Source organism: Pseudopipra pipra, chromosome 4 (genome assembly GCF_036250125.1).
Source record: "Pseudopipra pipra isolate bDixPip1 chromosome 4, bDixPip1.hap1, whole genome shotgun sequence".
Taxonomy (NCBI): domain Eukaryota; kingdom Metazoa; phylum Chordata; class Aves; order Passeriformes; family Pipridae; genus Pseudopipra; species Pseudopipra pipra.
Genome location: NC_087552.1, coordinates 23,615,085 through 23,639,259, shown reverse-complemented (window position 1 = coordinate 23,639,259; position 24,175 = coordinate 23,615,085). Strand labels below are relative to the sequence as shown.

General features: G+C 38.7%; 1 long non-coding RNA gene across 5 annotated transcripts in view; it reads left to right on the top strand.

The window, feature by feature from the left end:
- The window catches only part of LOC135412933 (uncharacterized), a 126,647-nt gene that overhangs the window by 93,651 nt on the left and 8,821 nt on the right, over positions 1 to 24,175 (top strand). For all 5 annotated transcript variants that reach the window (XR_010430037.1, XR_010430034.1, XR_010430036.1 and 2 more), the window contains exon 4: positions 2,941 to 3,080. This is a non-coding gene — a long non-coding RNA (uncharacterized LOC135412933). The remainder of the gene's footprint in view (positions 1 to 2,940; positions 3,081 to 24,175) is intronic.

Genomic DNA, 24,175 nt, shown 5'->3' with positions numbered 1-24,175 from the left:
GGAAAATGTCCCTTCCTGTTTCCATCTTTATCCTTTACATTTGACACCTCCATCCAGCTAGCAAGATGGGGTAGTGCAAGTGAGAACTGTGCTCTCAAACTCTCTTCTATTCTCATTCAGCTCTTTGTTGGTTTGGGTTTGTGGGGTTTTTTCCAAGTTAACAATAAGCACTTATATTTAGGACTGTATTCAAAAGGGAATTTCAAAAGGTGGCAACAGTGGATTTTTCATTTTTGAAGTGCCGTATGCATGGACTTTTTAATAAGGTCTTTCTGAGCATATCCTGGTTAGTCTGTTGCTAACTTATTCCTAATTTATTCATAGTTTATGTGCATAATCATTTTAAAAAGAAGTTGTACAAAGACCTTTCACCTTGCTAAGGAAGTGAGAAAGCAGCTTTGCACCTGCAGTTTTTTCACTGTACCTCTGCGCAGTGCCTGGTGTCTCCTCAGTTAAATACTTCCTCAAGAGAAGCATAGGCATTTCCTATTACCCGCTGCTTCTGCCATTCACAGATAAGAGGAAAAGGCCCAGCTCATGCTTAACTTGTGCTAGGAATCACTTCAGTAAACTGAGGGCTGTTTAGAAGGCACAGCCATGGAATGGTGGATATCCATCTCAGCTCTGGCCCAACCAATTCAGCCCCAGACATGGCTATGACAGTACAGTAAATTCAGAAGACCAATATAGTTGCCATCCTGTCCAGCAAAGGCTCACATTTTTCGTGACTTTACCATGAACTCAACTTTGTTACTTCTCCCCAAAATGACATTTAGTTTAGAGCTAAGCATAAATTCATAGTGTCAACATAACTATTTTTAATATTTTTTCTTGGTCCTTTATTTAAACACAGCTGCATCATATTGACAAATGTCTACCAGATTTCCTCCTGCCTTTGTACACAAGCATGTGATCATCCTTTTACAGAACTGCAGAATCAATTAGGTTGGAAAAGACCTCTGAGATCATCAACCTGTGACCCAACACCACCCTGTCAACAAGACTATGGCAGCAAGTGCCACATCTGATCTTTCCTTAAACACCTCCAGGGATGGTGAATCCACCACCACCGTGGGAAGTCCATTCTGATGTCTAATCACCTTTTCTGTGAAGAAATTCCTCCTAATATCCAACCTAAACCTCCCCTGGTGTAGCTTAATTCTGTAGCTAGCTGCCTGGGAGAAGAGGGCAACCCTACCTGGCTACAATCTCCTTTCAGGTAGTTGTAGAGAGCAATAAGGTCACTCCTGATCCTCCTTTTCTCAACAAACAGTGAAATTTTTGTTATATAGTTCTTTCTTCTTCATGCTGTTCTTCCACAGCTTCCTATATCTGTGAAATACAAACAGTATTGTGTATAGGCTTTCTCAGGCCAAGGAGAGATAGGGAATGGAAGAAGATTAATTAACTGGAACTCAGTCAAAATTTAAGACTAGAATTATATTGTTCAAATATTCAGTTTATTTCAGAGGCAGAGAATAGCAACTGTAATTTTAGTAAGGCTAGATAACATGGAGAGAAACACAGAAAGTATCAGTGGTCTTTCCCAGCATAAATGGCTCTTGCTTGTAAGCTATGAAAATCTACATGATATAATCATAGAAGTAATTATAAGTTTACTGTCTAAGGGCCACTAAAATGAATTAGAGCATTTTTTAAATTTTCCTGCCTCTTGAAGCTGACACTGAAACTCTTGTGTCACATTGCTTGTTCAGTTAAGTTTCCCAGTGAAGTCAGGAGGTGGGGAGTCATTTACAGCATGAAGGAATACATGACCAGCTCTTCAGGACATATCAATTTTGATGTGAACTGAGAAAAATACCCATGCTGCGAATATAACTATTAACCTTGATGCTATGGTACTGACAGTTGTATCATTTAGGCAGTTGTATCATTTAGGCACTAGGCAGAGGATGGAGTAACCATAGCTCTGGGAAACTGGAGAAGGTGATGAGAGGTAGCAGAGAATTAGATCACTGTGCTCAGGTACTGCTGCAACCCAGACGCCCCTTCACTGTGACCTCTGTGCATGGCCTGATCCCTGCTTGGACCTCGTAGGGCATCACAGGCACGTCCTTATGTTTATGGGATGCAGCTGTAATGGACCCATGTCCCAGAGGCTGCTTTTGTGTGAGCTTAAAATGGGAAACCAGAAAATAAGTAGTTAATGAGATAAGGAAGAGATGCTTGGGAAGCCAAAGCTCTGGTCTACTGGTAGTCAGAATCAATGGTATTCAGTCCAATAACCTAAAAACAACTGCTCTGGAAAAAATTCAACTAAGGGCTTTGCAGGGTCAAGGTGGACTGCTCAGGGCTTGTATGGGGATATGTGATGGTTGTATTTCCGATCATTCAGAAAATATACATTGTTGTGCTCTGCTACAAGCAGTGATGGGTTCCAATGAAATTATGGGAAGGAATGCAAGTAAATTTGGAAGGGTTCAGAAATCAGAAGTGACACAAAGGAGCTCCAGGAATTTGCAAGTAGGAGTGAAACATGATTATGTTTGCAGTGGTTGTAGTGGAAATATATTCCTTTACACTGGGCTGATATGAGCTGCTCTCATGTAGCCTGAGGCAATTTGGGAGGCCCACTGATGAAGCCAATGCACTTACAAAAGCGTAAATCCAGTGAAAGGGAAAAATTAGGAGCTATTATTGTGACATATATCAGGAAAGTATATTTACAGAGAATATAAACAGAGATAACTGTTGAATATAGTTGTTCTTGAAAAGGTTTTGCTTGTGCACTGTTTGCCCAAGCAATATCCTGCTTATCATAGGCTGAGTGCTTATTTAATGAAATCATTTCCTGTTTATCTGCAGTTTCTGATCTATCTGTCTTTCTATCTGTATTGTAATGGTCTGGTTTGGGATTTTCAGGCTAGTACTATGCAGTTTTTTAATCTAAGCCTGTGCCTTTCTTTATGTCATTCCCAGGCCTGTTCAGAGGTCCCTCCCAGGTCCAACATGCCAAGGCCTCCTTGTTGGACTCCTTGTGCAGCAGGAAGGATCGTCAGTATTTCTTACTGAACTAGTCTTTTTCTCCTAAGGTTCTGTCAAGCTAGACACTTTAAAAGGTGTGTTAAACTGACAGAGTTCTCTGGGTTTTACTCTTCTTTTAATTCCTGTGTTTGACTGATCCATTTTTCTTGTCTGGTCTGTCAGCTTACTCTTTATTCTCCCCTGCTCTAAACATGCTGTTTTTTCCCTTGGCATTTTTCAGGTCTCTACTTTTTTTTTTTTTTTTTGTGAGCAGCATCTACACCCAGGGTGACAGCACTTTTTTCCTCTCCTCTCACCAACTTCACTCTGAATAGTTTGCCTTAGTTTTTTTCAATATTAAAAAAAAAATAAATAAATTCTTGGAATGTTTTCCCCTCTCCACTGTTTCCAGATAATGCTGTAGTGTATATCTTCCAATATGGTAGCTGGCCTTAGTCCCTTCTCTCTGTCCCCTTTACAAATGAATTCATGTACTATTGAGATTAACACAACTTGAGGCAGAACATTTATCCCTGTAGAGTGCTGTATTTCTGAATATAAAGAACAAACCCAGCAAGAAAATTATAATAATGATACAATATTGGAACTGAAATAGGATTGCTATTGGGATTCACGTGAGTGATCTCCAGATTCAACTCAGCTCTCACAGGAAAGGATGTTATTGAATACAAAGGTTTTATTTTTCCCAACTCATCACATAGTCAATGTTTCACCAGGATGACAAGAGATACTATACTGCAGGGCTTCTTTCACTTGAATGTAAAACCAAATTTATGACTGCTTATGGTCACTGATGTGTCCTGGCATACTTCCAAATGTTGGATCATTAACCTTTCTGTCAGAGCTAAAATCTACTTGTATAATTAAGTTATCTTTATCTCAAATTTCCACTTGCAGTTTCACTCGGGAAAAAAAAAAAAAAACAACCCAAAAAACAGAGAAACTCCTATTCTTCCCTTCCTTTCCTTCAGAAAAGAAAACAGCTGTGTGCAGTTGCTGTCAAACAAAGGTGACTTGGTTCTTCCTTTGTCTTTTATACGTGTTTTTGTCAAATACAGTAGTGTAGTGTAGATCTAATCCTTCATCTCCGTGCTTTATTCTCTTCGATTCTGTGTCTAAATCACAGAATTCAGTTTAATACTTTTTATGTCCTTATTCTGCACCCATGACTATTCCAAAGACATGTCAGGCCAGTGGCAGCTTTCATGTCTTTTGCACTCCTGACAAAAAGTTATGGAGAGAGGGAAATACTGTGGTTTGTTATGAGATGCTCTGGGGTTTGCCTTCGAAGACAAGGTCAAAGCACCTTTTAGTCTTTGGAAAGAATAACTACAGGTTTTGGGGAAGTTCTTACTGTATGAGAAATTTTATGTGATATTTTTGGTGCCATTTTTCTTCACATTTTTCCTCTTTCTACATAGCACATTCCTCAGTAATTTAGTACTTTATGTCATCTGTATAATCTTCTACCAGGATTTAATGTGATACTCATACCTGGAGAGTGCACCCTACTGTGGAAACGAAAAGCTCTGAAGTGCAGGCAGGCAGCAGAAGGCACCTCACATGCAATCAGCAGTGTGTATGCTTCCAGGTTTAAATAACACTTATGATTTGGAACTTGTACCAGTGAAAGCAACATTGTGACAGTTTGGAGTATCTGCTTACACAGGTCAGAGGTAAAATGTACTAGGAATTTCCTAATGGCCATTGCTTTCAGCTACTGCCAGTGTTAGCATCTGAAAATCCATTTTTATTCTGGCACAAGTAACATCATCTGTAACAAAAATTCTAGCAGAGCAAAATCTTTCCCACTTTACCATTTCTAGTACTTCATTGCCATCAAATGCCTCAGTTCCTATCACTCTTTTCTTTCCTTGGATATCCCTAAAGGGAAGGATATGGTGGAACTGCACAGAGACTGTGGAGGCACATCTGGACTGGCAGCTGCAGCTGTGTTAACAGTTTTGTTATGAGCGAGGACAGAATCCAGCTCAGGCACAGTCTGCCAGATTGGCATGACTAGCAAAAATAAGACACAAGCTAAGACACACTCTTGTCACTAATTCATGTCAGCTTGTCTCAAAATGCATCCATTCCCACAATTCGATAGAGGCATAAACTTCAGTTACCTGCTCTGCTGTTGGGAATTTGGGCATTGGTTCGAGTGAGGGACTGCTTTCTGTTTATTTTTTTGCCAGAGCAGAGAAAATGTTTCTAACTACTCCCAAAGTGTTGTTGCTGCTCATTCAGTGTGTTTTTCTTCTCTCATAGAAGAGGTGATGTCCACATGGATTTGCATCAATTTTGGTATAACCATTTGTATTTGACTCCTTGCTAGAGCCCATCCCTTTCAGCTGTGCTGAGCACTAAGAACCTGTTCTTGGCAGAGACTATGAATACAAAAAAAAGCAAAAAAACCAAAATAGTTTTTTTCATGAACAATAACTGAGGCTGACAGCTTTATACCCTGCACGGGAAACAAAAATCAAACTGTGAAGGAGATACACTAACCAAATTTTTCATAGCTAAAAGTGTTAATGAGAAAGTTTTGTAAGTGATAGTTTTGCCTTGCTTTTTTCCTTTTAAGCTATTAGGGAAAGTATTCTGTATTTAGGACTACAATCTATCTCAATTGCATGTAAGAGAGAATTTACTATATAAAGTAATGTCAATAATTGGATAATAAATAACATCACTTTTTTTAGATATATATGGAACCTGCAGAAAAATACAAATTGCTTTCATGAATTGCTGTGCTCTTTTAGCAAGGAGTAACATGCTCTTTGGTATAAGAAATAGCATATGAAATGTTATCCATTGTATGTTATGCTTCATAAACTATCTCCATGGAAATGCAGAGTTCACTTTCTTCTTTGCTCAAAACCTGTTTTGGGTAGAGATTGATATTGATTTGAAATGTAAATCAAAATTTCCCCCTGAATCAGAGGACTTCATTAGTCATGCATGGCATCGTTCTTTCCAGTATGACCTCTGTTGCAAAATGATGTCTTTCTACCATTCTCCCACTGAGAGAGTCAGCAATGAAGGAGAAAGGCTGGGCAGCTTTGAAAAAGGTAACCATGTGTCTTGAGTGCTTATTTCAATATTTTCTGATGCGAAAGCAAAACCACATCAGAACTAATTTCACTGCCTTCTGACAGTTTGCCTCACTTCTTCCTCAAAGTACTTGTTGTGGGAATTCATTGAACAGAAATTATACTGCTCATCCTGTCCTAAGTGGAGCTCTTACTTTCATTTTAATGTGTGAGTGTTGCATGGAGTGGAACATCATTTAACATATACTACAGGATATTCTAGCCTCTGATGCCAATGGTGCACAGTTGAATACTAAAATCAACAGAGAATTCAGTGTACTATAACATTTTTTTCACTGCACCTCTTCCACAGAGTGAAATTGATGTCTTTGATTAGTCCAGTTTTAGCACAGAGGATGGTGCAGTTGCTTCTTTGTCTTGCCTGAAAACAATAAAAAAATGCAAAGTCTGATATTTTTAGTTAATATTTGTTGACTATAGGCACTACTCATTTCTGCAGCCCCACCGTGCACTTAAGGATTTCTGTAGTGCAAGGTGAATGCATTCCATAATAGGAGTAAAATCCATTTTCCCTTCTAAGGAATATGCACAAACATCTATGTAGGCGAGTACATATTTTTATTTCCATTCTAAGAAATGTACAAATCCAGCATCAGGTTCTAACACTCTAATTAATTAAGTAATTTTAATTAATTTTAATGTATATGTACCAAACAATCTTCAGTAGAATGTTTTTATTAAACAGAGCTTTTAAAAGATAAAATAATTCATATTCATTTAAATTAAAATGGTAATGAGCATTTTCTAGCATTCCTAAAATAAGTTTTAAAACTTCTAGTTACAAGACAGAACTGTAAAGTTCCTAAAAAATTACCTGCTCAAATAATTTCATTATTTATAATAACAGAAAGTCTCAGTGGAGATTTCAAAGATCTCCATAATAAAAAAAAAATCTAAATTTAATAACCTTTTTCTTTAGTTTTTTCCTTTTTCTTTATCTAAGTCATATAAATAAAAAAATATAAAGCATTTTGTGAATTAGGGTTATGCAATCACATTATATGGCTTATATTTCATTTGATTTAAAAACAGACACATCAATGAAGCTAAGTTTCTGTAAAGTTTTATCATTAAATTTAATGGTCCCATAAAAGTGAATGAGAAGTTACAGTTTTTTGGCCATCCCAGTAGTTAAACTAATAACAATACGTACTTTTTCAACCATGCATACAATAGAATTCCCAGATGATTACAACAGTTCTTGGTGGTTGTTTTCCCAGTTTTTACTTTTTTTATTTATTCTCTGAATATTTCCATTTTAACTATCCTAAATTCACCTAGGCAAATGGTAGGACTCAGAAAGACTTTTCAGGGAAGCAAATAAATCACAAAAAAGGCAAAATAAAATGTATTCAAATATCTTTTGTTCAGAGCTGTGTCAGTTTTCAGCTGAAGCAATTCTTTTGGAGAAAAATGTAAACTGCAGGGATGTGTATTCCATTAAGCTTTACTGAATTGTTCCATTAAAAGAAAAAAAAAAAAAAAAAAGAAAAAGTTAATATTTTACTTGGAACTTGTAGGAATATTTTTTCTTTAATTAAAATCCTTTAGGTTTTCATTAAAAAATATTTACATTTTTAATTTGCCTCTTATTTCATATATTTTTAAAAAACTGGTAGAATCAAAATGGTGTTTTTCCACTGTCCTGCTTAGTTTTTATTGAACCATTTCGTTTGATGCTCCATTCTTCATGGCCCCCTGTAAAAGACCTCAGAATCAACAACAATGCATAAAGAAATAACACTCTTCTAGTTTCAATTTGAAAATTTAAAAGCAAACTAACAAGAAATCCCCCCTTGAATGCTTTCCAATAAATATCCTATCTCTGTTTTTTAATAAGAGTGAGAAACAGAAATTATCATGTTAACATAAATTCAAGCACAGCAGAATAATCATTATGAGGTAAGAGGGGGAAAGCAGAAAATTTGAAACTAGGTCATTCAGAAATGTTAATGTGGCCTTTTACTGGAAAGAGTAACAGAATTTTGTACAACAGTCACCCCTTCCAGAAGGATAAACAATAAACATTGGAAGTAAAATAATTCCAATGTTAATGTTTAATTCCACAGAATATATTTTTTGCACATGGTTACTATTTTTAAGTCATTAATATTATGTGTATGGGTACTGTGTATATTAATGCACAATATTTTCAGTGAGAAAACAAATAATCTAATCTACACAGTATCTACCTTTTTTTACAAAAACTAGAAGTTCACATAGCAATGCACTGAACTTGATCAGATGGACAATTTCTAAGATCTGTCTTTTAATATATGAACCTGCAAAAAAATAATAATGTTGTTCTCTTATATGTGCCAAGCATATGAAAAAAGTATGGATTCACAGTCTGTTAAATGTAAAGAAATTTCACTCTAGAAATTTCAGTGCTTCGTGGTTTAGTGTTGTATTAATAAGAAATGAAAGAAAAAGGACTCCTTGCTAATCTCCTTCTCTGAGTTTCTCTCAGTTACACATCTGTTCAATCCCACGGGAAATAATTTCATTAGTTTATTTTAGTTATTAAGTAAAATTTTACAGCTGACCTACCAGAGGAAATGTAGACTTACTTCCTCAAGTCCATTTAATAAGAGCCAGAAGAAAAAAGAGTCACCTCAGCAGTGCACAGTGGAACTGTCACAGCAGTTGCCAAATCCTGCATTAGCAATATATATTTTTAAACTATTTCAGACTTTGTAGGGCAGAATGCAAAATTTTAACAATTTTAACAATTACGGGGAAGAATATTAAGCTGATGAGCTGGACATCAAATAAAGGAAAAGATCTGTTAGAAGGAAAAGACTACTATGTCTGATCCAAACTGCAAACTTTTATTCATCCAAGTGGACATTCCTATGAAAATCATGGAAAAGGTGTGATCCTAAGAAGTTACATTAAGATCATGTTTGAAAGTGGAACTTAAAACCCTGAATCACTTAGGTCTGTGTAGAGTCAGACCAAAACATCTTCCAGACACCCATCTCTTAATCTTGCTGTCCCAGATCCTGAAAGCTATTCAGGTTCTCAATTCCTATTGAATCAAATCCTGTTGAAGTTCTGTGCATTCTGGCTCCAGCTAGGTCTGGAGGAAATTACTGCCACACACCGGTGCTGGCTCATATCATTCCTTCCATAAGCTTTCATAGAACTCTGTCTGTACTATAGAGATGGTACCACTTCCGAAGCTTTTATAATGCTGTGAATAGAAATGAAGACCTGAGAGAAACTGGTAGTATTTTAGCAGCAGTTTTGTCAGTATGATAAGTGCTATCTAACACTTTTCCCGAGGATGGGCTACTGCAGGTGCTCTTGTTGGCTTTTGTGCGGCTTGAGGTGATATGAGGTACTGTTATCGTCAGCCTTGGAAATGATGTGTGACCTTAAGTGAAGAGTGATGGGCAAGTACAGGGAGAGTTTCTCCAAAGCGGGTTGCTGTTGAAGGAGAATTGTAGTTTCTGCCAAAGAAAGAAAGAAAGGGTAAAAACACAGAAAACTAGACAGAATACGAAGAAATAAGAAAAATAAAGATAATTTTCCTATACAAAATTGTGCATCTCGCCCATGGGCTCCTTGCAACCAAGCAGAAAAAAAAAGTTGGATAAAAAAGAAAATTAAGTAAAGGCTCTTTTTGTTTATCCAGATCTCCCCTTCCTTCTGTAGATATTTTATGATAAGTTTATATACATGTTTGTCATGGCCAATGCCTGTGAAACATTGCCATGGAGTAACTGCCCCTTTCTTTAGTGATTTTCCTTCAAGGTCTATGAGATCTGTTCCTGTTTGCTTTTACTACAGTGCTCCTTTGCTCACACAAATCATTCATCACCGATTTAAAGGGAGAAAATAAGTGAGATTTGCTCCTTGTGATCATGACAAAAACCTTTAATGACAAAACGCCTTTAGCTAGTTTGGGCTCTGGAGTCTCTGAGCCAGAAAGGGTAAATTTGATGGTGACAACCAAGCAATACTTCAGTCTTGACTTGACCACCTCTTCTAGCAATTACAGCACAGAAACAATATGTTCTTTACCCTTCTAAGCAAATAATTGTTTATTATTTGCACAAGATAACGGTTAATATCACTGTACCTGAAATGGCCGGAGATTTCTTAATTTTATTTTATTTTATTTGTGCCTTGGTGTTTCTTTCTCTGAATCTCAAGGCATTATGTGGATATTTTCGTCCTGTAGACCGGGCTCATTTGTCTCTGTAGTTCTTCTATTACAATGCATGCTCCTGCTGCCTGGCACATAACCCTTCAGCTAGCGGAACCAATTAACCTCCGTCTTTTACTTTAAAAGTGAAAAAACCCCCTCACCCTCCTCTTCTCCCTTCTTTATGCTTACAGTAGGGTTAGCCAAAGTACATATTCACAGCTATAAATATATCTCTTGGAAAACTGTAAGCATCTACCATGAATTGGATTTATTTTGTCTGGGGGAATCACATAATATAAAACTTGAGTTTCTGACCTTTTCTTTGTTTTTCAATGTATTACTTATTAGCATAAACTAACATTTATACTCCTGCTAATATCCAAGGAGGTGTTGACATGCCTGTGGAAACATAAGCTTGCCAGAAAAACACCAAGCCAAAGGGACATGTCTTACCCATGCAGTCGCTGCAGTGCATTGCAGAAAAATGAAATATCTTGCAGGTCAAGGCGGTGTTGCAGAATGAACACCATCACCTTGACTGAATACAATTGATCTGCTTGAAAGCAGCAACAGCAGCTCAGGAAAAGGTAGTTGCTCTATCAAGACAGGATTGACAAACATTGTTTGAGCCACCTGGGCTCCTTCCAGTTGCAAAACCTACGATAGGGGTGGGTGGATATCCTTTAGTAACCACTTGGCAGAAAGTACCCCTTGTTGCCATCCAAACCCTAGATAAAACACATGGTTTGTTTTGATTTTTATAAAGAGGATGGGATGATTAATCTATTTCTCTTTCCCTGGAGATGTAGGTTAGAATCTATTAATAAACTGAAATACTTAGAATCCATTTTACGTGATTTTATGAGAAGTATTTGTGTGCTTTGTCTCCATTATTTTATATGCTACTTATAATATTTCAAGTGGTCTTTTTATTTTATTTAATTTATGAACTATCTTGAAAGAGGCTAGGCTAGCACCTGCTACAAACACGGTAAAGGCTTCTGCTGGCTATTAGGGCTGTTCTTCAGTTCCTTGAGCTCCTTTTACTGCTAGCCTGAAAAGGACTGAAGCTTTGTAAACAGAGGCAGCCCCTGAAGCATGGCTATGGTGGAAAAAAATGAATTGTGAATAAGAGTCAGAGTGGAAATAAGACTATGATATTTGACCAGGTATCTAGTCCTCTGTACTTGAAATACCTATAATCATCCTTAGGAAGGCAAATCCAAAAATCATATTAAATAGGAAATTGTGACTAATTTTGATATATACTATCCCTGGTAAATACCTGTTTGTCACTCAAAATGTGAAATTTGTGACTTAACCCCAGTAATGTTCACTTTGTTCTCTGTATATCAGTCTTCCAGTCACAGATGTTTGGAGCATCTCTATAAACGTCCCCATTCTGAAAGTCACAAGACAATATTTCATGACTCCGTTGAGCCTGTTTATATAAAATACTGGCTATCCATTTAACATCACAAATTTACAACAGTTCCACACAAACTCATGCACAGTGATCTGTTTAATCCTATTGCTGGCTTTGGGAACACTGAGAGCATTGCCATTTGGATCACTGAAGGATAAGAGGATTTTTTGACAGCATATGTTATACGTGAGTGCTCTTCTAAAACCCACATCAGTCCCAGCACATTGTGCTGAGTACAGCAATATGCTAATGGAGACTCACTCCCTCTGCTACAAGGTAGGGCTCCTGGTAGTGGGCAGTTTCCTCAGTGACCAGCTCTTCCAGAGCTTTGCTAAGGAACACAGGCTGAAGTGTTGCAGTTTCCAAGGTGAAATCCTGAACAACACTGTAAGAAGCAGCCATACACACTCCAGTTAGAGGTACAGTCATGCTAACCTTTGTAGTGTCATAGGCCTGTGGCTTCTGCTTATCTGTAAGGGACTTCTACCCTTGCAACTTTAGCTGCCTGTACTGCTGGAAGAAGAACCAAAACACGTGCAGCCCACAAGGCTGTGAGCAGCTGTGTTGTGTATGCATATTTGTCTGCACCAACAAAAAAAAGCCAAGAGGAATCATCAGATCCTTGATTCTATATGTCCCCTCTAATCATTCTGCCCATTCTTTCTCTGATCACAAGAGAATTTTTATTCAAAACTTTCTCCTCCCTGAAATACCTTGCTATCCACAGAGCTTGTTTTGCTTCCAGAGCTCTCCTACAACATGCAGGCTGGCAAACAAGGGCCAAACCAACATCTACAATAACCAAGAGAGGTTTAAGATAGGTGAGTAAGGTAATCTGCAGTAATTATATCCTGAGTGTATTTTGGTGTTTATTTTGAATGTAGGTAATCAAGTACATTGCACCTTGTCATAGGGGATAATTCTGCAGGGAGGCAGTGGGCAAAAGTGAAATATCTTCGGTGTGTTTTGTGTTGCCTAAAGAAATTTAGCAGAGACACCCCCCCCCCCCTCCTTTTCAGACCCCAAATGCATGAAATTTAGGAAGTGTGATTAGCATTACAGCAAAGTTGCCTGACTGTTATTGTTATAAGACTGGATGTTAAGGTCATTTTCTCTCTGTGAATCCAGTAGACCTTTTAGAGCAGTTGTTAACTGTGTGACCGAGGGGGTTACAAACCCATTCAAAAATGGGTCATTACCCTCTCACAGTGAAGGAAAAGGGTGGAGGAGGAGAAAAACAATTAAACAGCTTCAGGGTTAAAAATGGAATTAGTTGCTTTTGATCTGGCATGAAACCAAATATAGGTAACAGATTTCTTGGGTAGAGAGGTGGGGAAATCAAGGAGCACTGATTATTTGTAGTGCCTACTGAGTCAGAAGCAATTGTAACATAAGAATCAAGCCCTGCTGCGCAGGTGTGAAATTGAGAAGTCACACACATCCAAAAATACATTGAATGCATCAGATGCTGCTGTGATTGACCTTATTTTGTGTACATTAGTCTTGTAACCTTGAACAGTAGGTAACGTGATACAGGCAGTACAGAGTCCTGATATCCAGTGTGCAGTCCATTTGTTCTTTGCCTCAACAGATTGTTTCAATGATATGCCAGCACCTCTGATCCAAAAGTGACTGATCTTTCTGTCCAAGTCCCAGACCCGTGCCCATTTCTGCTTGCATGTGTTCCTTGCAATGTTGTTTCAAATCAGAAGCTTCCCTCTTCCCAGATAAAGAAGAAAGTGACAATTAATTCTGCTAAGAAGAAAGAAAAAAAGAAGACGCACCAATTTAAAATATGGCTATTTCCCCTCTCTTTTTAGCCATCATTTCTTAAATATTGTTAACCATTTTTGCAATTCAAGAGACAGTCTGGGTGGTCACAAAGAGAAATTTTAGCCTCCGCTGACTGTGTTGGTTCTGAGATCCAGGTGATTACAGCCAGGTTTTCCACCAGCCCAGCTTCAAGTAATGCAGCCAGGCATGTTCTATGGGATCAGGAAATTGTTTAGATTGAATAGAGCTCAGCCCCATTGTTGCCTTGTTCAGAATTCCCACTCTCTTTGATAAAGTCTGAATTTCCCCATTTGCATAATGCCAGGTAACCATCACCCCAGTGAAGTAGATGAACTTGCCTTTATATAGGCTGTTAAAAATGACCATGACTTCTGACACCTACCCTGAGGAAACAGATGTAAACCACTGGAAATCAAAATTAATTGGCAAGATGTTCAGAAAGACCAGGAGCATTCCTGTGAGAAGCGCAACAATAGCAGCAGCAGAATCACTGCCTTTATGTTGTGTCTTCTACCCTGAATCTCTGCCATTAATTGCCATGCTTCTTGCATAGCAAGAATTTGTCACCAAAGGATTGGAGGCAAAAGCTCTGTTTTGGTATGAAAATCTGGCATTTATCATAGTTTTTCTACAGAACACTTAGATACTCCTTGCTCAGTGATTAAAACAACATATAAGTGAAACCAAATGCAGTTGGGATTTGCACTTCCTTTTGATATTGTGTGTGAAGGGTGCCCTAATAACAGGTATGTATGAAAGCTCTCTTTTTACAGTAGAAAAAAAAGCCATTCTAATTTGCTGGTTTGTGTCTACCTACAGCACAATTTCCATTTTGTCCCACTGCTACTATCACCAATGTCTGCATATTGCACTTCTTTTCCCTCTCATCACACTGTACACTGCCATTGAAGCAGAAACATATTGAAGTGCTCCTTTATAACCACTGGATGCTTCAGTCACTTTTCCTTTCACCTCTCTCAGTTCCTTGCCCTGGTAGTGCTCCTCCTACCAGTCATTTGGATCAGACACTGTGGTGTGTACAGCAGAGCGTGGTCAGTCTCCATCTCCTTTGCAGGGAGACTGACCCCCTTTGTGGGTTGTCACACTTACACTTCCAGGAAGCAGGTGCAGTGTTCTACCTCTTCCAGATGCTGTACTGCAGCTGCTTAGGATAGGTGTAAATGGCCACACTGAGCTAAAATGGAGGTGGTCCCTGCATATGTAATTGCTAATACCTATTCTTACTTTAGAATCAAAAATAGACAAAGCTTGTGCAAAAATCTGATTTTAAAAAAAAGCAAAAAATACTTTCTAGACTTGCCTCTTCCTGCTTCTCCATACAATTGGCTGGCTAGGTATTGCTCTGTTTGAACAGAATCTGCTTCAATTAATAGAAAATATTGGTGAGTAAATTATTTTGCCATGCATAACTTCACTACTTCTTTTAGCTGAGCATATGCCATTGTAGTGCTTGTGAACGCTGTGTATCTCAGTACGGTGACTGACAGATGTGAGAAGACATGCTCTCCAGGTTCATCCTGTGGGAAGGGAAACCAAATAAATTCTCTTCATTTCTACATCTGTGGGGACAGACAAGGGGAGAATCTAATGTGGATAGAGGGTAAAGGATGAAGAACTAGAGGCCTACACTGCAAAAAAAAAAAATTAAGAATATAAAAATGGGAAATATAAAAAGACATCAGACCATATATGTACCTCCATGCAAGGAGATATATATACTTGGTAAAGTGTAACAAAACAAGCTTCATGGTATTATTTGGGCTGTTGAAGAAATGCAGTACCACAGTAATTAAGACAAATTGGAAACCTGCTACAAGTTCATTCCCAAAACATCATCACACTTCTGCTTAACATTGGATTCAAATGTCTAGCACTTGCCTTTCAACCCAGCAGCTCACAGCAGGCAAGGTTTCATTTGCAAATACCATCATCAGAACTGGCAGCATTGCTTACTGCAGAGAGACCAAGGACTTGTTGATGTTGTGTTAATGTAAGTGGAATAAATTGCTCTAAAGAGTCAATGGCATTAGCATGATCCTGTCACTGTATACTTAAACAAGGCTCAGGGTTTTAAGCACAGACTTCACCTGTGTCCCATGGCAAAAAGCATCATTAATTTATTTTTATTTTCAATAGAAATTCAGAAAAATTAATAAGAAAATGAAATATAGAGTATTAAGCTTTTCAATCAGCCTTCCTTTAACCCTTTAATTATAGGGCTTAATTATTTTGAGAAACAGAAAGCAAATATTTAGTCTTAAGTCGGATGAAACTCTGGCTTTGGCAGGCAAAAACAAGTTTGTTAAGATGGCCTTGACAGTTGCCATTAAACTCCAACTTCAGGTTCCTGAAGACAAACACAGTCACACAGCAAATAGAGTTTCTACCACTAATGATGTCTCTTCCTTGCACTTCTCCAGTCCTCTGATGGCTGAGGGGAAGCCCAGCACAACCCAGTAAGCTTGCAACTCTTTTCTGTGCTATTTAGTATGCGGCTGTTATGGCTTCACTGCTCATAGAGCCTTGGGGATATTGCAAGGGGTCCACTTAACCAGGTAGTCAAAACTGAAGGCAAAGGGGAAAAGGGAAGAAATTAAGATTAAAAAGAGGAGAAGATACATGTCAGGAACACCAATTCCAGAGGGTCTAGCAATGCTCCTTCCTATGACATATCCCAGTCAGGAGGCTTTCAGGGCTGGGAGGTCCATCAGGGGCTGAGGTCCAGCAGGGGCTCAGAGCAGTAGTAGTGTAGCTCTGATAGCAGAAATGGTGCCCATCAGGGGTACACTTTTTCCTTGATGGAGTTTATTGGGAGAAGATCTGCACTGAGAATCAGCTCAAGTAGTGCTTTATTCACCAGTTACACAGAGAAACAAGTTTTCATTCTGTTTGCCTGTGTTGCCTAGGTAGGATCTAATGCCATAGTTCAGTTTTGTCAGTGCTCTTGGCTGAACCGTTTCTATGCATCTCTAAAGCTTCCTAGCTCCTCTACATATATATACATAACTGTCTGATCTGGACTTTGTGTGCCTTAAATAACTTAACGAACCACTGGGAGAAATGAAGTACTATTTTGGAGATTACCAGAACTTATTTCACCACACTATCTATTATGATGATGCCTCAAGCAGCCAAGCCTGAGGCCTGGTTGTGGCAGGTGTCATATATAGATGACAAGTCTAGTTTGTAGGTATTTGATAATACAATGTTTCCAGTGGCAAGCCTACTTCACTTTTCATTCAGTTACAGAAAAAAAAAAAAAGGAATAAATCCTCCAGTCATCACCAAAAGCTTAGCTGATACATGGTTTAGATGGTTTAGTTTATTTGGCTAGCTGTAAAAGGGAGTATTTAAATGAAAGGAAATACAGCTGTCTGTGAATGGCTCCTGAAAGCACTTGATGGCATATTCCCCTGCAGGATACCAGCCAACTTTTGCATACTGTCAGCCACAGGCTGATGTCAGTGTGGTACCAATATAAGGTAATCTGTAGAGGTGCTTGAAAAGGAAGATCATGCTCTGGAGCAAACAAAGCAAGGCAAAGGACAGAAATAGAAAATAAAACCTTGTTGCACCTGTAAGGGCAGACCTAAAGTGTTATGCATAGGTCTGTACTCCTATCTTTGTAGTCACCCAGCTTGCTTTGCTCCCCTTCTGGTTGTGCAGTTCTTGGCTGCTACAGGGGAGAAAAGAGAAAACTTCTCCAGTTCTTGCAAGGGTTAAGGCATTGAAAACTCAAGGAGTGTTTTCCTGATATTCTGAGTTCATGGGGACAGGATCTATTTTAAATGTAAAGTTAATTCCACATTACTAAATAAATTGAAGAAGTTTACTTGAACCTAAGCGGAAACATGACCTGACTCTATCTCCACATGCAATTGGCACTCTTTCCCATGCAAAGGCTGCAGGAGCTCTCCTGAGTATATTAGTAAGTGTTTCCCTGTAAGGCATTGTTCTGGAAGTGGGGAGAGGAAGGCTGTTCTCCAAGTAGGAATGGTAGAAATGCAGCAATGCAAACAAACACTGGTAAGTAAACAGTGTACCTACTTGAGCTGTGCAGTGGATTTAAATTATAAAATTGCAAAGACAACAGTCTGCACGCTTTCTGGGCTTTCACCCACCACCTGGTAGATTTCAGGAGAGGGCAGTGAAGCATCTCCTGGAGCTCTGGGGCAGTGCCAGACTTCAGAATGCTGAAGCTAATTCTCTATATCTGCTGTCCTTGTGTCCTTTCAGAGATGGCACTAGGTCAGAAGAACAGAGCCAGGGTTCAGTTACCCAGCAGAGCATTCAGAGGAGCCCAAATGCCTCAGACACGATGGCAGCACTTGCTGAATGTGTGCACACCATGAATACAACTTGCATCAGAATCAGAGCAGGCAAAGAGGATGAGAGGGGGCACTGCACAGCTGAGAGAGAAAAACGAAGCCTAATTGTTTGAAGGCCCTTATGATCCAGATGCACAGTTCATTATACAGAAACATTCTGCCTGTGTAGCTTTTCCTTGATAGGTAGTACTTGATACCTTTTTATTATTAGTAGTAGTAGCAGTAGCATTCATTCTCTGCTGCTGCATAATACTAGGCTGAGCTGTCAGGAGCTACATTACTGTCCCCGAGTTGTTACTTTTCCGTAGTGGATGAGCTGACTCCTGTGTTAGAAAACATCTTTCCTCTTCCCAAACTGTTTAGTGTAAACAAGACTTTTCTTGCACATATGTGATGTTGTTTAATTGAAGTAAAGTAATGTCTAGTTGCACAGATCATGCACAAGAAACAAAAGTAGAAAAATTGCAGGATGGAATTTTTAGGAGTTGGGTTTTGTACTTTTTTTCCTTTTGCTGTGAACAAAATATATTTTTACACTGATGAGTTTTTAATTAGATACAGCTCCCATTAGCTAAGATTAGGAGCTGGATTACATCTCCTGCATTTTTAAATGCTATGTGATGATGAAAAGGATAAGTGAAAAGGAAGAATTAACACAAAAAAGTTTCATTGAATCTAGGGATATGCTAAACAACATCTGAGTGCAAATAACTGCCTTCCCTCCACCCCTGCTGATGCGTCTGGGTTTATCAGCAGGAAATGAGTGTGTTTATGTATGGGAGATATTTGTTTTAAATATTTATAGAGTGCAAAGTCCTTAGGCATTTACAGGAGGCTTTGTGAATTCATCACGAAGTTTTTTACGCAGACCTATTTTAGTGAATCTTTTTGGCATAATGCAAAAAGATTCCGTGCCCAACCTCTGTGTTAACCTTCCAGCACTGCCTGGATTAAGCGGAGTAGGAGAGGCAATGACAGTTAAGAGATAAATAGGCAGTACCTGGAACACAGGAAAATCTCATTATGAAGCAACAAGGGTGGAATTACAACACTGGAATTCCTAACATTTCATACTTCCCTTTACTTCACCCACGCTTGCACAAACAAGTATACACAAATACGATTGCTCTGACCCTGAGTGTAGCAAAGTGACTGCAAGACTGATGATAAGGCACTGAGAAGAATCAATCTCTAGTGAATAATCATTAAAAGCCTTGCTTCTTTCCATCTTTTGCCCTCAGACATGTTTCCTTTATTTATCCTAATAAAGCTGCACAGGGCAGGGAGTTACAGATGCTTAGAGATAAGCATAAGTCAGCACTTTGGGATACAAGGTAGGTATTCTGGATCGTGCCCTTTTTATTAGGGGCAGCCCATTTCCTTGTGTTTTGGTTGGTGTTTTGGAGAGGTATGGATGGGAGTCCATGCGGTTTTCTTTCCCCTCAATCTAAGCAACTGTACATGACGAAGCACAACCCATGAATTTTCCTTTCTTTTGTGTGTCTAAGGAGAAACAAGAGGGAAAGATAGAGTGTGTGTTCTTTGTCATAATGAGGCACTTTAATGAGACACAAATACTCTCTATCACTTGGCATTTCAACATGTGTGATATTTGGGATTCAGAGCTTTAAAATATTCACAGATCTCCTTGTACAACACCTTTGCCATAGGCTTGCTAACTGAGGGTGCAAAATCTGTCTGGACAGGCTATGTTCTGTGCCCACAGTCAATGAACAGAATGGGAATTTCGGCTGCCAGGTCTCCAATCCCATCTGTTCGGAAGCTGCTTATTTGAGTTAGATGTTGGTCAGACCCTTGCCCCTACTCCAGAAATGCTGTGTACAAAATGGTTGACAGGTCAGCTTGACTCCAGGCTTGCAGTAAACAGCAAGATGTATATGAGTTGGGATGACTTGTAACCAACACAGATTGTAAGACTTCATTAATTAGAAGCTCTATTAATTAGAGAACTTTTTTTAAAAAAAGTCACAGGGCTCTGTATGCATGTTATTTTTTACTTTAATTGTTAGTGGGATAAAAATTAAAGGGAAAAGAAGATTATAATTAGTCACGTTTCTGTACAACATGCCTTCATACACTCGGTCACACCTGTTGACATTTAAGTTCCAAAAAACCTGGTTTTTTAAATAAGACAATAGCCAAATAGCAGATGATGGGAGGACATGCAGTTCGTAAGGCTTGTAGATGCCAAAAAGACAGATTGGATGCAGCAGGCACCCTGGAAAAAAATATTTGGCAAGTCACTTGGTCTCTCTAAGTTTGTCACAGTGAAGAACTGCTTACAGGCAGCCCCACTGCATCCACTGACACCTGGAAATAAACTAAAGAAGGTGTTAATCAGACAAGACAGAATTTGGAGCTTACCAGTCAGAAAATCCTGACTGGCCAACCTCACAGTGCCTAATGCCCTTGTAAAAAGACAAAGGACATCATAAAATATGACTTCCCGAGTAAATGTATTGCACTATCACCTACAGGTCACACCTGAGATCTGAGGTCTTTGTTGTATTATGCAGTGTACAAACACAGCCTCTGCAGTCCAAAAAGCAGAGTATCTATAGGAACGAGGTTGTTGGTGCCCAGCCACAGAAGACTGACCTGATTTGGGTACATAATGCATAGCCTCTTTCTCTAGCAGAGGATGGGGAATAAAACACCAAGCACAAGGATGGCTGTTTGGTTCATTGCATCCAGCCTTCTTTCTGTTTGTATGGCACATTGTCTTTTTACTGTATGTACTCATAAGTAAGAGCCTCTCTTAGAGCTCTAGGATCTGAGCGGAGGTGACCACGCAAATGTGGCTGCAGATCACACCGTCTGCTGTCTTCTACTTGTATGACAGATGTGTTAGGCAAGGGAGAGGGATACTTTAATAACTCTGAAAGGAGTTCAATAATTGTTTATTTGAGATCTGACTCATTGTATTTACCTTTAGCTATAACAGTACAATGAGGAAGTGAGATTTAACATAATTACATGTTCACCCTGAGGAGAAAGACCTAGAGGCAATCCTGAACTTCAGTGTTATCTTCTGGGTTCACAGAAGGTTTGAGATTAAATAGGAGAGATCAAGTTTGTACCTCTTGCCACCAGGCTTTGCTGCTAAAATGTCAATTTGAGCAAAGTTTCCTCATACAAAGATTACTGAGAGTCACCATGAACCTCTCTAATGATGGTAGGGTTACAGGTGCCTTTTGTTTGAGAAAGTAACCATGTTCCTTTCTGCAACCAGATAGTAAAAACAATTTTGGGAAATAATAAATCTCATCTGTGAGAAACCTCAGGACTTCTGCTGAGAAATTGTTACAAAACAAACCTCAAAGCACTATTAAAAGAAAAAAAGAAAAAGAAAAAGGAAGAATGTTTGAAGGCTCAAGTCACTATTTATTGTTTTTATTTTCTCTCTCCTTCTCCCAGTCTTTTTCTTCTCTAACCAAATATCCTTCACTGCACAATATATCTTATTTTAGTTCATGAATGTAAACAGTTTTTGTCTTGAAAAGAAGCCTCTTGAGTACACACAATATAGAGCATGGCAGGAAATACAGCAACTGGTGGTCTCAGTACCATGGGAGAAAAAGTGGATTTTGTCATTTCTGACTTATTGGGCAATTATAAAATTACTTCCAGACATCAGCTGAGATCATCCTCTTCAGCCCACTGGAACTTTGATTCTCTTAGGTTGTAAAATAAATAAATAAATAAAAATAAGCAAACAGGAACAGAGTGCACAACCCCATAATCTGTTGCTTCATTAATGCAAGATGTAAATGCTTCTCTTAATCTTTCTGATCCAGGAGTACAGGGTGGTGTATCACGATGACAAGGCAGGGTTACTGAAGGGACACTATACGCCCTTTTTTAACTCAAACGCATTCAATGCCATTGAACAAAAAGCTTTAATTTATCTCATCTGCAAAGCTCTGAATGTATTGCTTGCTTAATCATGTTGATGCAGACAGTGTGATTACTCAGAGCTGAAGCTTCTTTCACCAGTGGCTCAACTGTAGGTCACATTAAAAGCAAAACACAGAGAGTTGCTTCCAAAATTTTGCGCGGCATGAGACTTATACTGAGAGATGGGCTGGGCACGGAATTGGGAGACTCAAAATGCTCTGAGTTCCCACTGAAGTTGTTGGGAATATAAGTGGCAAGGAAATGCTGATTGTCCCCAAGACCACCGGCCTGAGGTCTTTGCTGATGTCACTCGATAGTGCACAGAGCAGGCACTCAGCCACTTCTGCAGTGCAGATCTGCTGATAACATAGGTGCTTCCCATGTAGGTGCTGGCAGAAAGGAGTCAGCTTGGCATTTCTGGACATCAGGCATTTTAGCTGGGTGGTTGGGAAGGTCACTACATGTGTGGTTAACGGGTAAAACCACACCGAATGTTCTGCCTCCAGTTGCACATGTAAATTGCACTGGACTTAACGCAGCTTCATAAGCACAGTCGAGCAGGATATTTATAATGCCTGTCGCTGTGATATATAAGCACTTATCTAACTTACTCTAAGTGCTGAGCAAGGCAGCTGCAGAGCCTCCAGGGAAGCAAGATTAGCAGGGCAGCTTGTTGCTGCACCCTCAAAGGGAAGCACTTGCTACTGTGAATTCTTTCTACCAAAGGAAGGGGATGGTTAATTTCTATTCAAAAGTCATACATATCCAGATCTGGCAGCAGGATATGTATCCTGGGCAGGATACATTCAGCTAAAATTTTAAATATTTTTTAACTTGATTGTATTTCTATTCAGCTCATAGCATTCTTATATTCCAGCTATTGCACTGCTTTGGTGATCTGAAAGAAAAAATGTAATTATGCAGTGCTTAATATAGGTTGATTACATGACCTGTTGCATTCCATATAAAATAATTGTATTAGAATAGCTTTTTGTCCTGTCTCTTTTCCCAAGGCAAATTCAGTATATTTCCCAATTGAGTATGTCAATTATTACAATAATATTTAGATGGTTTGAGGCACTGTTATGTCCTTGCCATAGGAAAAAGGAAAATCTTAGATGATGTTTTCACAATAGCTACAGAGCTTTTCCTGAGCTTTCTGCATTCTAGGCTCATGAAGAAATATGTATGGGACAGCTCCTGAAATTGTGTTCAGCCCCACTAATCTTAATGTTGCTGCATGGATACAGGACCTAATCACAAATTTCCACATGTCTGTATGTCATTACAAACACACTCCGTCTTAACAGGCAGCACAACTGCAGTGCAAATCTTTGCAGCTCATCTTTACATGACACAGTTGCCATAAGGGGTCTGAGTTGCAAGGCAGTATAGCAAGGAACCCATTTTTGCTAAAGAAATTCAAGTCTAATTCATATACCAATGAATTTCAAACAATTTTACTCTCCTTATGTTAACCTAGAAAGAGTTTAGTATCACTGAATGTTTATACAGAGTCAGTGCTCTTCTGAAGTTGCTCCAATGTTTGAGACCAAAACTTTAAGTTACATTTTTAAGTTGGATATTTGTATCATCGCCTTCTCATTAACCGTGTGAGAGATAAAGTCTTTTCCTTTGAACTATTTAAGTTTTAATTTTATATATGCCTTTAAATTAAATTAGAGAATAAGAGCTCAGATGATTATTACAGGCAAAATGTTAATCCTTGAGGCAGGGACACAAGGCAAGACACTACAGTCAGTATCTTGGAATTCCTTTCATAAGTTCTGAAAACAAAGATAAGTTCTCCAGGTAAGTTTCCAAATATGCAGCTTGCCTGCACCGTGATTAAACTGACAGGCTAACTTAGCATGACTTGAAGAGGTGCAGCAGTGACATAAAGATTTGAATTAATAAAAATTATCCCATATTGGTGAATTATTTCTAGGCCTCACATGTTCAAAAGCTGCATTTACAGACACGATTTAGAAACCTGATGCTGCCAACAAGTTGAAAGGCATCTTAAATACCAGTTCACATCTACCATGTCTGCAACTCAGCACCCATCATAGCAGTGTATGCAGACCTCATTGTACAGCGTTTGCCCAGTCATGGTTGAGTTGAATTAAGTTGTAATAAACTCAGAAATAGGGACTGTAGTGTTTTGGAAGTGAAAGCATATCTTTTTAATATTATAAGTTCAGTGTATGCAAATTTACTTATACCATTTTGGATGAGCAGAATTTAAGCAAGTGCCAAGATAAAGGTCTCCATTGAAGCACTAGACTCAGCCTTTCAGTTGTAGTTAAAGCTGCTCAAGGTGAGATAGAGGAGAGGCTATGAATATTAATATGGGTTCTACAATTCACCATATGCAAAAAAGAGGACAATTTCTTTCCCCTTATTTGCC